The sequence below is a fragment of the Euprymna scolopes genome, chromosome 15 (genome assembly GCF_053919585.1).
Source record: "Euprymna scolopes isolate OS-2025 chromosome 15, ASM5391958v1, whole genome shotgun sequence".
NCBI lineage: Eukaryota > Metazoa > Mollusca > Cephalopoda > Sepiida > Sepiolidae > Euprymna > Euprymna scolopes.
This window is the reverse complement of record NC_136496.1, coordinates 87,102,581-87,119,223: the sequence shown is the minus strand read 5'-3', so window position 1 is coordinate 87,119,223 and position 16,643 is coordinate 87,102,581. Positions and strand designations below refer to the sequence as shown.

Below are 16,643 nucleotides of genomic sequence, written 5' to 3'. Positions count from 1 at the left end.
TCTGTCGAAATTGAGAATCTGCAAAGAATTTTGATCAGAACCCTTTATTAAATCCATGAGGGTCGCATACTTTCGTTCCATTAGCAGTGATTGGATAGAAATCCTAAGTATCAGATTGAGAAGAAAGTTCTTGCAGAATTTTAAATTTTGATTTCAAATGATGTACTTCCAAATAAGTTTTTATTATAATACCTTTACTTTATATATCACTTTAAAGAGCGTTTTTCGTTCTATCTACTCGTTTAAATTACAATCACAATTTAACAATTATGTTTTCTTTTCAGAACGTTGAATACAAAATGGAAAAAAGCAAATTCGCACAATTTTTTTTTATTTCAATTCAAGCTAGGCCCAAAAGCTGCTGAAACAGCTTGCAATATCAAAGAAGCATTTGGGTCAGGAACCACTACAGAACGTACAGCACAATGGAGGTTTAAGAAATTTCGTGGTGGCAACGAGAGTCTTGATAGTGTAGTGGTCGGCCATCAGATGTTGGCAACAATCAATCAAGAGCCTTAGTCAAAGCCAATTAACTAATAACTGTTTGAGAACTTGCTTCTGAATTAGATGTAACGTATACAATGATTTCCAACCACTTAAGAGAGATTGGAAAGACAAAAAAGCTTGATAAATGGGTGCCTCATAAATTAAATGACAACCAAAAGAAACACCGTTATGAAGTGTCATCTTCTCTTCTTTTACGCAACAAGAACGACTCGTTTTTGACTGGGTTGTAACTTATAATGAAAAGTGGATTCTTTACAACAACCGGCAACACTCAGCTGAGTGGTTAGACATCGACGAAGCTCTACAACACTTCCCAAAGCCAGAGTTACACCAAAAGATGATGCTAACTGTTTGGTAGTCTGCAACTGGTCTCATCCATTAGTTTTTTGAATGCAGGTAAAACCATCACAACAGAAAAGTACTGTCAACAAATGGATGAAATAAATCAGAAACTTCGACAACAACACCCAGTATTAGTCAACAGAAAAGGCCCAATTCTCCTTTATGACAATACCCAACCGCATGTTGCTAAACCGAACCTGCAGAAGATGAACAAATTGGGCTACAAAACTCTGCCTCATCTGCTATACTCTCCAAACTTCTCACCTACGACTACCACTTTTTCAAGCATCTCAACAACTTTCTGCGTGAGAAATGCTTCAAAAACCTAAGTGATATCAAAAACGCCTTCAGTGACTTCATCGCCACTAGAATGACAATTTTTTATGTTACTAGCAGAAATACACTTGTTTTGCGTTGGCTGAAGTGTGTTGATTCTGATGGTGCTTAATTCGATCAATAAATTTTTGTTTGAGCTGAGATATGTTCATCGGAATTTAAAAGTTAAAAACCGCAAGAACTTTCTTGTCAGCCTGATAATTCATAAGGGTATTTTGAGTGTTGCTTCGATTAAGGATTGAACCTTCAACCTCCAGCAGAGTGGAACTTACAACTAAATCCCCAAGGACCCATGGCATAGTGGATAAAGTACTTAGTAAAATTCAGTTGTAAGTTACACTCTTCTGGAGTCCGCACAACACTCAAAATACACTTGTGAATTACTTAAAATTCTACCCAGTCACTGGTTGTTCATTTTCTCTTGTCGTATTCCTATTGATTTAACTCCCCACAAGAGCAGAGTTAGATCAGTTTTTAATATGGGAAAATCCGATTCTCCAAAAAGGAACACTTTAGATTGAAACAAAAATAAAAATTGCTTCAATCTATCAGGATTTCTCCTTCACTGATCAAGGACAGAATAGACTAAGTGTAACATCAGAACAGATACTACACCTTGTTCATAGTCAAAAAGGTCAAAGAATTTATTGTGTTAATAGCAGTCACGCTGTTTCTATTTTTTTCTTTAATTTCTTTTGAATATTGAAGGGTAATCCAATCTCTTTTTGTACAACTGGTAAGAAAAAATAAAAATTTAATTGGAATTCATTATTGAGATGAGTATTATTTATTAAATTTATTTATTGCGGACTATTATCCTCATCTTTCCTTAGTTGTTTCAAGATGTTTCGGCCAACTATTGCTCTGGTCTTCATCAGGTGGTAACCGCGACGAGATAGGAACTCTGAATCTCCTGACTGCATCCACTGCAATAAATGGAATTAATAAAAATAAAAATGTTTGATATTTTATGAAGAAACTGAAATGCATTTTGGTGGATTTAATTTCAGAATTAAATTACTTTTTAATTGGATTGTTAAAATTTCGTTTTATTTTATGCTATTGCATTTTTGACTTCAATAAAATATTTGATTGATAAAAAAGTGTTTGTGTAATTTTCAAAGTTACGTAGATGTGAAAAATACATACGCATGAAATTGTATCTTATTTTTTTTAAATAACGTTTTTAATGACGAATATCAAAGACACAAGACGTTTTCTAAGTTTTCTTCATGGTTTTATTTGGAGAGAATGGACTTAGGAGAGAGAGACTAATGTCTATAATAATTGTTTATGTCTTTACTTCCCAAACTTTGAATAAACAGACAAACTGTTTTGAAAACACGTTAAGATGTACATATTTTATTAAAAGAAAACAAAAAACATTCAAATTTTCCTCTCCTCTTTTTATAATTAATTATAAAAAAACAAGTAAAAAAATATAAAGATATAAAGACCAAGTGAAAAAAAGAAAAGAAATAAAATGAAAATACAACAGAGAAAATATACAGTAGGAGAAAGTTCTTGAAGTCAGAGGAGTGGAGATATTTTGCAAACTTTTTAGGTCCTTGTTGAGTGCAAAGCAGTATCGAAACATTTTTTGAAAAAACAAGTAAATAGAAGTTCCTCCTCTGTGAGAAATATGTCCAGTTTAAATGGTGATTCAAGGAAACGTGTTGCGGTTGGTGGTGGGAAATTTTGCAATTTAATTAGGATATCAAAGCTGGGACGAGAATATTATGAATGGACATTACCTTACTCTCTCTCTCACCTTCTCTCTCCTCTCTCTCTCCCCCTCTCTCTCTTTATATATATATATACATAAAAATGTAAATTTGGTTCGTTACAAGTGAATAAAACCATATTTCTACGTTACCAATTTATTTGAAATTTTCAGACAACCCATCTTTAGAATCGAGGTATGTTTTTATGCTATTAAAATAAATTTACCTCGCGAATTATTAAAATATTAAATAAAATAAATATATTTTCGTAAGCTGTTACTGCGAATCTGTTCTGTTGATAAAACTGAACTTCCGGTTCGATTCATTTCACAGCCACGAATTGATGAAAGATTTCATTTTCTATTAACTCGATAAGTAAAAAAAAAACAAACATAATTCATTTGTTTATCTTCAAATTTTTTTAATTTGCACATTTTTTCTTTATTATATAAGGCCAAAAAAAAGTTTGTCGCTTGCTTTTTGAGTTTTTTTTTGTTTTTCGATATAAGATTGGTTGGTAAAGTACAGTTTATTTTTGTCCACGCTATTTTTTAAATCGTATTTCCAGGTTTAATTACAGTTTTATTATGTTTTTTTTTATTCAATTGTAAGGTTAAAATACACCCTCCCCTCCCCATGTTAAGAATGGCTTTTTAAATATTAACGTTATTATTACAACACGGATCACTCTCTGCATGAGTACTGTACTTTCACCTAACAATTTAATAAACAAAACATGGTACTTATGCAGAGAAAGTACCATAATAATATAATAACGTTATTTAGAAAACCATTCTTAACATGGGGAGGACGTTTTGTCACTATTCTATTTAATAAACAAAAGATAGTACTTATGCAGAGAAGGTACCGTGCTGCGCGAATTATTAAAATATTAAATAAAATAAATATATTTTCGTAAGCTGTTACTGCGAATCTGTTCTGTTGATAAAACTGAACTTCCGGTTCGATTCATTTCACAGCTACGAATTGACGAAAGATTTCACTTTCTGTTAACTCGATAAGTAAAAAAAAACAAAAAAAAAACATAATTCATTTGTTTATCTTCCAAATTTTTTAATTTACAAATTTTTTCCTTATTATATAAGGCCAAAAAAAAAGTTTGTTGCTTCCTTTTTGAGTTTTTTTTTTGTTTTTCGATATAAGATTGGTTGGTAAAGTACAGTTTTTTTTTTGTCCGCGCTATTTTTTAAATCGTATTTCCAGGTTTAATTACAGTTTTATTATGTTTTTTTTATTCAATTGTAATGTTAAGAATGGCTTTTTAAATATTAACGTTATTATTAAAACATGGATCACTCTCTGCATGAGTACTGTACTTTCACCTAACAATTTAATAAACAAAACATGGTACTTATGCAGAGAAAGTACCATAATAATATAATAATAATGTTATTTAGAAAGCCATTCTTAACATGGGGAGGACGTTTTGTTATTATTCTATACTTTCACCTAACAATTTAATAAACGAAAGATGGTACTTATGCAGAGAAGATACTGTGCTGAAATAACGCTATTAAGAAAGCCATTCTTAACATGGGAAAGGGAGAGTGTTCTGTAACTATTTTATATTTTCACCTAACAATTTAATAAACAAAAAATAGTACTTATGCAGAGAAGGTACTGTGCTGAAATAATACCGTTATTTAGAAAGCTATTCTTAACATGGGGAGGGAGTTTTGCATCTATTCTAAAATATGAATGCTTCTTCTTTATTAAAGAAATTGGATACTCGTGCACTTATTGATCCGTGCTGAAATAATAACGTTATTATTTAAAAAGCCATTCTTAACATGGGGAGAAGAGGGTGTTTTGTAACTATTCTGGACTTTCACTTAACGATTTAATAAACAAAAATTAAACTTAAGCAGACAAGGAACAGTACAGAAGCATTAACATTATTTAGAATACAATTGAATAAAAAAAAAAAAAACTTTAATTAAACTTGGAAATACGATTTAAAAAATAGCACGGATCGGTAAGTGCATTAGCACCATAAATTTGTCTAATTCTTAATTTCTTATGTTATTGGAATAAAAAAAAAAAAGAATTACTCCACCCTCGAAAATTCCTTTAAAATTACCACTCCTGTAGGTTTTCGGGGTCGCTGAAAACGAAAATAACCTTTATAATTAAGGCAAATGAGTAGTTTCCAAGATATGAAGAAATGTTAGTTTAAAAAAGTGAAGGATCACTTTTCCATAATAATTTAACGTAAAATGATCACCCACTTTGTGGCCACGATTTTTGGGGTGGGGGCTTTCTTTCTACCCTTGGAAAATCCTTTAAAATTACCTGCTTAAATTGGTTGGAGGGGCGGGGGGTCGGCCGCCCCCCCCCCCACACACACAGAAAAATGCCCCTCTCTCCGGTGGCCAGAAAGTGGGTGCTCATTCTAAGTTAAATTTGAATTGAAAAGTGATCACCCACTTTTCGAAAAAGTAATTTCTTCATATCATGAAAACTTTCTTTTTGCGACGGAAACGGTTTGCAGATTCGTTTTTAGCACACTGGAATCTACAATAAAATATTTCGTTATATACGAACATGAGACGGGCCTTAAAGTAAAATAATACCGGATTTTTGGCGCAGATTTGCCATTTAGTTGTATAATATCCTCAAACCAGGTAATCACTAAAAGTCGTTACCTGTATCGATCAAAATTTAAAACCACTGATTATATGTCAGCCTACATCACAGTAACATATATTGAGTGAGTTCCTAACAGTATTTTGTATAGTTTTTTTAGTTTAAACTCATTTTCCCAAAATTCCCCCATACTTGACGTGTTCGATAGTCTGCCGCCATTTGTATTTTTCAAATATACCAATAAACACTGCATGTTTTTGAACTGATTAAACATTATACATTACATAAAAACACTACAATCTTATCCAGTTAGGTAGAACATTTACTTTTCTTGCCTTTTGATAACATTTATTTGTTATATATTCATTTTTTGACAACTTCTTTGTATCTGCTAATACAAACCCTTTTCATTTAATGTAACGTTTAGTCAGCTCAAAAAACAGTGTTTATCGGTGTATTTGAAAGATACAAATGGTGGCGGACAACAGTCTGCAACCATTTCTGTTTTTCCAGCCGATTAAACATTTTACCTTACATAAAAACACTAAAAAATTATCCAGTTAGGTAGAAATGTAACTTACCTTACCTTTGCTTTCATTTGTTTTTGAACAACTTTTTCGAATCTGTGTATAGTAACCCCCCCCCCCCCATCACTCAAATATTAATTACTAACTCACATTTTTGTATACAGAAAAAAAAAACAAAAAAAAAAACATTTAGCGTTTCAACGTTAGCTTTATCCACTGATTGTTGGTCGAGCCCAAGCAATGATTGACGGTAATCCTGAGGATCAGGATCCAATTCTGCATGAGTACCATTTTTTTCATTTTTTTCTTTTTTTTTTAGAGTGGATTGCTGTACTAAGAATATAAGAAACATGCATTTTCTCTTTTTATTAGAATTTTCCATTACACCAAATTTAGCCACAGCAACGCGTGGCAGGGTATAGCTAGTATATATATATATATATATATATATATATATATATAAAATAAAATGTCTCGGCAGCCGTGTGAAAAGCATATCTTATTTTTCTTTTATTAATATTATTGGAATTTTTCCCTTTTTCCTTGTACATATTTGTGAATTATTCCATGGATTTCGGCCTTTTGGATTATTTTGGACCATCTTCCAATTACGTGATTTCCTTGGATTTTACTTGTGTAAATGGAAATTCAATTAACTTTCTTGGAGTTATATTTTTGGATTTTACCGTCATTGGATTATTTACCATTCACCAGACTATCCATTCACGTGTAATCACCTTTTTCTTCACCATATTCCCTCTGCTTCACTTTTTGTTATCAAGTAAGATCTTTGGCTTACTTGTAGTTTCATCAAATACTTTTGTATGCAAAATCTGATCCCGCATTTTGCTAATTCCTACCCTCTGATGAGAAGGAAAGTATTTCTCTGAAACTCTGCGGATTAAGGACTATCCACTTATCAAGTGTTTCCTTTTAAGTGTTTTTTTGATATGTTTTATTAACTGTTTGCGCTTATATATATATATATATATATATATATATATATATATATATATATATATATATATATATAGTAATTTATAAAATATATATGGCGATTAAGCTACACTGAATATTCTGCGTTTCATCCAACTATAGGATTCATCAGCCTGATGAATTCTATAGTTGGATGAAACGTAGAATATTCAGTGTAGCTTAATCGCCATATATATTTTATAAATTACTAACTAGCTCTACCTACGTATTGAGCACTTTTGAAGTAAATACTTTAAGTTTACGCATAAATCTATACTTTCGTATATTAAATTTATGTGAATAAATGAAGTAGTTATATATATATATATATATATATATATATATATATATATATATATATATGTATATATATATATATATATAACATTGTCAGTTCTCTTCTTTGGGTAGATAGAACACTGTCTGTTTCCTACAGAATGTGCAAATAAAATATAAAGCTTAGTTCTATCTCATTTGAAATGTGGCGATCATGACGGTCGATCGGTAAGAGGCTTGGATTTAAATAATTGTGTGCAGGGCTTGAGTGGTTCGAGCAACAGTAGTTACATTATTCATACGGATTATTCTTGATGAATATGAAATATATATATATATATGAACAAATGATTAATAAAACATGTTAAAAGACATCTTGAAAAAGAGTTAAAAACATATTTAATTTTAAAAAAGGAAACACAAGATAAGTAATAGTCCTTAATCCGCGGAGTTTCGAAGAAATACTCTCCTTCTCATCAGAGGGCAGGAATTGGCAAAATGCAGGATCGGATTTTGCATATAAAAGTATTTAATGAAACTACAAGTAAGTCACAGATCTTACTTGGTTAAAAAAAGGTGAGGTAAGGGGAACAGGAGGCAAAAGAAAAATAATAAAAAGAAATTAATATTTATAATATATTTTAAGTTTACCATTTTGATTACCTTGGTAAACTTATTGTAATTTTTATTCTTATATATATATATATATATATATATATATATATATATATATATATATATATATATATATATATATATACGGCACGATCACGTTGACACACCGGTTCTCGCTAGATCACCAAAGTTAACCAACATTGAGCCTGGCCAGTACCAGATGGGTGACCATTTGGGAAGGCTAGGTGCTGCAATTACCTTCTGGGAAGGTTGGACGTGGGGCCAGTACCCTCATCCTGTAAAAAGAACTCCTCACTACAAAAGCATCTACAAAGTTGTAGATGGCCTATGCCCCTCCAGGGGCTCAAGGCTATGGATGTATATATATATATATATATATATATATATATTTCATATATTTATTAAAAATAATGATATTTGGGTGCAGGGCTTGAGTGATTCAACCAACAGTAGTTACATTATTCATATTATTTTTGATGAATATGAAATATATATATATATATATATATATATATATATATATATATATATATAGAGAGAGAGAGAGAGAGAGAGAGAGAGACAGACAGACAGACAGACAGACAGACAGACAGAGAGATAGATAGATACTTCATATATTTATTAAAAATAATGATATATTTTCTTACTTTGATGATACCATTGGATAACAGAATGGAACAGGTACTAATGTGATTGCAAGAGTTATGAGTGAAGGTATTAACTCCAAGTTACTCTTGCCATTACTAATAAGTAGAGCATTACCACTGTTGACCAGGCATGTGTATGCTGTGTAATGATGTCTGGAAGTCAAACCTGGCCAGTGAGGATTGAGGATATGCGTTGCATGGAGAGAACTGATATGATGGATGTGATTGGTTAGTTCGGAAGTCAATTTATAAAAGCTGTCCAAAATATACGAGCATGATGATGATGTTTTTGATGATGATGAAGTAGTAGTAGTAGTAGTGGTAGTAAAATATAAACTTTTCTGATTTATTTGTAACAAATCTGGGTTCCCGGCATTGCCCGGGTGTTTGGAGGTGTGTGTTGAGCAAACCAAAAAAAAAAAACAAAAAAATTGGTAGTAGGCAGGCAGGCTCGAACCCGACCACGAAAGAGGAAAAGAATGTGCAAAAAAAAACCAAAACGTGATGTCTTTGCTATTGCGCCCATCGCCAAACCGGAAGTGACGTAGGTTTAAATTAAGGTTAGACAATCGAAAAGAGGGGATGACTTTTGAAAATATCGGCGAAAAAAGCGACCCCTCCCTGTAGAAAAGTGCCCAGTTGAGGGTGAAGGAATTAATGTTTTGGGCCAATTTTTCAATATTTGTCGTCCGAAGGGTCGAGCTTCAAAATGAGATTGATCTCGTGAAAATCCGTCGCCTCTGTCGAAAGTTTTAGGCAGACAGACATACATACCTATATATATATATATATATATATATATATATATATATATATATATATATATATATATATATATATATAAACAGACAGGTAAGATTTATATTATAGATGTTTACAGGAAGGACATTGCAGCCATGATGGAGTGAAATTTCATTTTTTTTATAATTAGAAATGTCTTCAGGAAAGAAATAGCCTCCTAAAAATGTGCTGTTTAGTATTGACCCTAAAATGCAGTTTACAAATTGTTTTGAAGTTCAACATTTAAGAGTGATCGAGGAAAAACTTGATTCAGCTCATCTGACGTAGATGTTGTTGATGAAATAACAATGGAATTTGAATTATCCGTGTGTCATACATAATGCAGTTAATAGGAAGACCCACCCTGAACTATAAATAAACGAGCACTACAAGTTCTAAGAAAGATACGTCCAAGCCAATCTATATTTATGCTGATTATCACTTCTGTACAGAAGAAGGCCATCGCTGCTGCACAATTGCATAGCTTGGTTATGGACATGCAGATGGCTCAGCAGCCGAGATTTACTTGTAAAAGTCTTGCTGAAGATGTGACACACATGATCACAAACTTCCGTTTGTATCTGTGTTGTGTTCGGAGAAATGTGATGTCGGGATCGCTGGATATTCTAATAACAAGTAGACAAGCTCGTTGAATTTTAACACATTTTATTCGTGGCAGAAACATTAAATTATTTACAGAAGGATATTCAGTGTCCGGCGATGCCGCCATCTTGCTTGACTCTCCCTCTAGAACTCTCCAGTCTTTTTCAGAACCGATAAAGAGTGATAACTCTAACTTTCTTTATTTAGAGTTATTCCCTTATTTATCGCTATAACACTTACAATCAAGTATTTACAAGATTGTTCCTTAACTTTTGTCGTTTATTTCCTTTGTTCCATTTAATCTTTATTTTTAAGAAAACTATTATGCAAGATTTTCTAACTTTATCTAATATTTATGCATTACACCTTAATCTTGATTCAGTAAAAATGTGATTGCTAATAACACATTTTTAAATAATACATTTTATGCTTCCGTTCCTTATATTATGGTCGGTATAGTCATCCACATACAGTACTGTTTCGCTGTTTCACAGCTCATCAGTGCGGCTAGACAGGCAACTGCCTCAAGCCAGGATCGGAACCTCACCGCCCAAATGACAGTCAAGGCTTCTCACCATTACGCTATACGGCCGCTGCTGTGTGGGTAATGAATTTAACGATGTTTAGCTTTGACATTGATTTGTTTACACAAAGAGCGTTGCTTTATATGCTAATGGCAGTTGGTATATCACTTCCCGAAATGCTCAACCCAAGATAGGGAGCATTATATATATATATATATATATATATATATATATATATATATAATATGATTATATTGAATATCCGGCAATGTCGCCATTTTGCTTGACTTCCCCTATAGAACTCTCCAGTCTTTTTAAGGACCGATAAAGGGTGATAACTAATTTCTTCATTTAGAGTTATTCCTCTTTTTATTGCTATAACACTATGTTTGCATTATTACTTGCTGTCATGAGATCTCATACAGAGTGACCAAAAATAACGGGTCCCGACTTTAATTAGGCCCTGTTTCTTAGTGTTTTGTCCGAATGAAATGAAACTTTGGTCATAACTAATTTATTATCTTCAAAACATCACATCAAAACACTAGGATCTTTGGCATTTTTTTTCCGTTCTACAGCATATGTTCTAGATGGCCTCCATTTAGCTCCGTGCATTTCTTCAGGCGCAGCACGAAGTTGTCCAGGACGTTCTTACAGACCCAATTGGTAATGGCTCTCATCTCCTCCCTGATGGCTTCCTTGAGTTCCGTGATGGTTCTGGGTTTCCTTGCATAGACTCTGTCCCTAAAATAGCCCCAAATAAAAAAAATCGGGGGGGGGGGGGCTTAGGACTGGGTTATGAGGTGCCCACTCAAAATCAGTCTTGAGACTGATCACTCGGCCTCCGAAGTTCTCTTTCAGCCAATCTCTGAACAGGTTTGAGGTGTGAGAACTTGCTCCGTCCTGCTGGAACCAGAACTTGCTCATGAGCGATGGGTAAATGGTCTGGAGCTCACTCTTGAAGATTTAGAGGACCTCCACATACCGCTCCTTAGTGACTGTCACTGCTGCGCCAGATTCGTCAATGAAGATTGGTCCAATGATCCCTCTGACCGAGATTGCAGCCCACACCGTGCACTTAGGAGAGTGCAGGGGCTTGGTGGCTACTTCATTGGGTTTGGAGAACCCCCAAAAGACATTTGTCTTGGAGTTCGCCTTTCCATCAAGATGGAAGTGGGTTTCATCTGAGGTCCAAAGGAGGTTAAGGAAACTTGGTGTCTCCTCGATCTTCTCGAGCATCTTGACTGCCATAGCCCTCTTGTGCTTCTTATCTGAGGCTGTAAGAGTCTGCAGCATCTGTATTCTGTATGGGTAAGCCCTGATATCATTCACCAGCACTCTCCTGCAAGTCTCACGGAACATACCAAGGGACTGACTTCGCTTATGCACAGAGCGTTTTGGACTCTGCTGGAGAGACTCTCTCACGTTTTTGATCAGCTCGGCTGTTCGCTTCTTGGGACGTCCCGAGTGGCTTAGACGGTTCTCTCTGGCAGCGTTGAGGTTCTCCACGGTCCCATACTTTTCGAAGTGGTCCACCCAGTTCTGAATTCTGCTTTTGGATGGAGCCTTTTCATGTTCGAACTGACGCATGAAACTGTCCTGGGTTTTCTTAAATGAGCCTGTCTTGTAGTAAAATTTAACACAGTGTATTCTTTGTCCCAGCTCCCACTGGGGTCTCATGTTCGTTGATTCTGCCATGTTCTGTAAAATAAGGGCAATCGGTGAATAAAGAATAGAGATATCACATAAAGTGTACACGGGGCCCGTTTTTTCTGGGGCACCCTGTATCAATCCTTGACAGACAGACTGTGTATCAATTATAACACACATGGCCATGCTGAAATATGTCGGTAACCTCAACACGTATCGCTTCTGTAGAACATGTCTGAAGATGGTGTATTGTAGTTGCCTTGTTTTGGGTTTGATTTGGGTTCTGTGTTCATGCAGGGGAATAATACCATTCTTAGATGGTATTCTATGCGTATCTTCAACTGGTCTCCATGCACCCAGCACGATGTGATGCATAAAATAGGCCATTTTACAGTTGTGGTTTACATCCTCTCCATTGTGAATGACTGTGTGTGGTGAAGATTCAGAACCTTCATCAGGTGACCCTGATAATATGCATGCGCATTACTGTTGGGATGATTAATTGGAATCGGTAATCGGAAAACTCGGAACTTTAAGGGTATCGGAATTAGTATCAGAATCAGAAAACTTTTTAGCATAATTTCCAATGCCAAAAAAGATTTTTGATCATCTTTTTTTTTTTGTCTGTGTTTGAGTAAAATTCAACTTTCTATTACAAATGATAAAATAATAAATATTTATTTATTTTAAACTACCAATTCAACAAAATCAATCGCTTATCACAATATATATTTTTATATTTGCAAAAATATATGCATATATTACATGCATTTTTATGGTAAACCGAAATTTAAAAAAGAAAAACAAACCAAAAAAAACATCAACTCTATAGCTAAATATTTAAACATTTTGAAAGAATCAGAATTGGTAATTGTATCAGAATTGGTAATTGTGTAACAGAATGTAGACACACACATGGCAGCTGTATGCAAATGACCAAGCCGTGTGTGAGGTGACGTCATGACTACAATGTTCTTCCTGTCAACATCTATAATATAAATCTCACCTGTCTGTCTGTATGTATGTATGTATGTATGTATGTATGTATGTATGTATGTATGCCTATAACTTTTGATAGACGCGACGGATTTTCACGAGATTGATATTGTTTTGAAGATCAACCTTCTGGATTACAAATATCAAAAAATTGGCCAAAAACATTAATTCCTTCACCCTCAACTGGGCACTTTTCTACAGGGAGGGATCACTTTTTTCGCAGATACTTTTAAAAGTCATCCTTTCTTTTCGATTGACTAACTTTAATTTAAACCTTTGCCACTACCAGTTTGCCGATGGGCGCAACAGCAAAGACGTCACAATTTTTTTTTCACATTCTTTTCCTCCTTTACGGTACTGGTTCGAGCCTGCTCGCCTACTACCACCTTTTTTTTTTTTTTTTATGCTCAACACACACCTCCAAACACGAGTTATATTAATGAGAGAGATAATCGAAGGTCACAGAAGTTAAGGCTCCTGGGACATCCGGATTCTGGATCACTCTGGATTTTACCATAGCTTGAAGCACGTGTTTGTTTTCTCTCTCTCTGAATCTGTATTCCTCTTGACATACCCACCGTGGTAATAATTGATATTTAATCAATATCAATTAACTCTCTTCTTAACAATACAGTGACGAACGAGGATAAAGTCGTTTACTCCAAAACAAAAAACAAAAAACAAAAAACAAAAAACAAACACTTTTTCACACTACCCTGAATTCAACTGCAATTCGGAACCCAAAGCACCCAGATGGGCAAAATATCTCAGCAGACTAAAAACTACTTTGTGGCTCATAACAAAAGGCGATTCTGTTAACTTTTGTGGGTAAAGATACAAACGACCTTATCAATGAACTACCGCCTGAACAAACAACACCAGGGGAGAATGAAACGCACTTCGATAAACTCGTCTTGGCTGTGCAGAGTCACTTTCAATCCACAAAATAATATGGAATACAACAGATTTGTATTTCGCAAAACAAAACAGACCACTCCTTACATAAAGGAGTTTTATAGGAAACTGAAAGAGGCAGCAGCCGATTGCTACTTTGCAATAATACCCTCTCCCAATTATAAACACGCATTAAACAGTGGGTTTTGAGAACAAAACACTATGAGTTAACTGTTACATACCAACCAGGCCACGACTACTCAGCCGACTATCTCAGCCGTCACCCAATAACCTGCCACAAAGCAACAGGGAACAGAAGATAGCAGAGGAATATATAAACTATATTCTCTCAACTTCAAGCCCCAAAGCAATGACAATTGATGAAGTTGCAGTAGAAGCCACAAAAGACAAGATTCTCACCACCGTTATTCAATTCATTCTTACCAACATGGCATATTGTTGAGGGCATAAACAAAACAACGTTTCATTCGCTACATACCAACCATGCTGAACTTTCGCTAGCACATGAGGATAGCATCATCCTAAAAGGATGCTGAATAGTACTGCCTACAAAACAGAGCTGCCAAGATAGTACACGTAGGACATCAAGGCATGGCTCTCCCTCGGGAAAATGTCTGGTTTAAAAACATGCAACCCTTTGTAGTTTTTAACTGAATTTTACATTGATGGTACTACTAATAAAATGATAAATATTTATTGATTTTAAAATACTAGTAGGTTATTTAATAATCTTTGTTAGTTTAATTATGAATTAAATAAAGAAAATATACCTTTTTCTTTGAAATAAAATTTATATGAAAATAATATCAATGGTTGACAAAAAAAAACAAATCAATTAATAACGTAACATTTTTTTTAGCCTTGCACACAGAGGCGTAGAAAGACATGGCTGTTTATTTACACGATTACAAACGGAGAGAGAGAGAGAGAGAGAGAGAGAGAGAGAGAGAGAGAGAGAGAGAGAGAGAGAGAGAGAGAGAGAGAGAGCACGTCATACACTCGTTTTTGTAAACAGTCAAAGGGAGATAACTCCTAGTTACTTAAAACGAGACGTCAGCGTAAACCAGACAAGTTGCCATTAAATAAATAGAGAAATAAGCAGAAATCTGAAGCTGTCAAAGGGAGACAACTCCTACAACTTTCACAGCATTAAAAACAAGATTGCAGTTTAAAAATTTATCTCGCATTAATAATTCCAACATAAACCTAAAATCTATAGATTCCGTCTCCAAGTGTATTTTTATGCTTGCAAAAATATATACACACATTACATGGACTTTTATGGTAATCCACCCAACAAAAAACAAAAGCAAAAAACAAATCCTATTTTAAAAGAATTGGAATCGATACAGATGCACCAGTGCACCACTGCACACTGCACCAGCCCAAATATGACAACAATACTCCATACATGGGCGAATGGTGGCCTTATAGAGGTACAGGATACTTTCAGGGGTCAGTAGTTTTCTAGCACGGTAGAGAGAACCTACCTTTTTCGCAGTGGTCCTGGCAATGCTCTCAATGTAATTATTCCAACTCATGTTTCCTGTGAATGTTAGGCTGAGGAGTTTAAAAGATGTGCTTTCAGATAAAAAGTCTTTGGCCATTGCTATTGGTGGTAGAGAAGGTTTCTTGTAGTTATTGAAGGAAACAAGTTTAGTCTTGGCAACATTGAATATGACCATCCATTTTTGTCCCCATTCCACTACAGATTGGAGGTCATCCTCTAGTGTTTCTGCCATTTCTTTAGATATGTGTTCATTTGTTTTCCTGTCATGTCTGTTATAGAGCGTGGTGTCATCAGCATATATACCCATCTCACAGACAATTTTGCCAGGAAGGTCATTTATGCATATTAGGAATAATAGAGGTCTAAGGATAGACCCCCAAGGCACTTCCGCATTTATATCATATTGTTTAGATGTACGGCCATCGAGGACAACCTGGATTTTTCTCTTATCTAAGAAGGATTTAATTATGTTAAGTATTCTTCCAGTGATACCGTATGATCTGATTTTCCTGAGAAGACCTTCGTGCCATACCCTGTCAAAAGCCTTAGATATATCTAGAACTACTGCTCTACCCTCCCCTGCTTTGTCAAGTGAATGGTATATATGCTCAGACATTACAGTTAGAATGTCTGCTGTGGAACAGGCTTGTCTAAATCCATATTGTTGGTTGGTAAGAAGTTTAGCATCTGTAAGATGATGAACTAGAGTTTGGTTAATTATGGACTCAAATATTTTGGCAAAAAGTGGGAGGAGGCTAATGGGGCGGTAATTTGCTGGGTCAATTCTTTCGCCAGAATTCTTAAAAACTGGTACTACAGAAGCAGTTTTCCAGCAGGCAGGAAAACAAGATTTGTTAAGGCATTTGTTGTAAAGTTTGGACAGGATTGGAGCTACTTCGGCAGAGCACTTTTTTAATAGCACAGCCGAGATGATATCAGGTCCACATGCTTTTGCAGTGTCAAGATTTTTTATAATGGCATGCACCTGAGAAGGGGTGATTTTCAGATCGTCAAGTGTGGCGTCTGTCCGTAAAAGAAAGTCTGGAAGAGGGTGGTTAGCAGGGTCTAGTGTGGAGACGAAACGACTG

General features: G+C 34.7%; 1 long non-coding RNA gene across 1 annotated transcript in view; it reads right to left on the bottom strand.

Moving 5' to 3' along the window:
- Positions 1-1,949: 1,949 nt before the first annotated feature.
- Positions 1,950-16,643, bottom strand: part of LOC145293951 (uncharacterized) — a 38,088-nt gene continuing 23,394 nt past the window's right edge. Inside the window, exon 2 of the long non-coding RNA XR_013869798.1 lies at positions 1,950-2,111. This is a non-coding gene — a long non-coding RNA (uncharacterized LOC145293951). The remainder of the gene's footprint in view (positions 2,112-16,643) is intronic.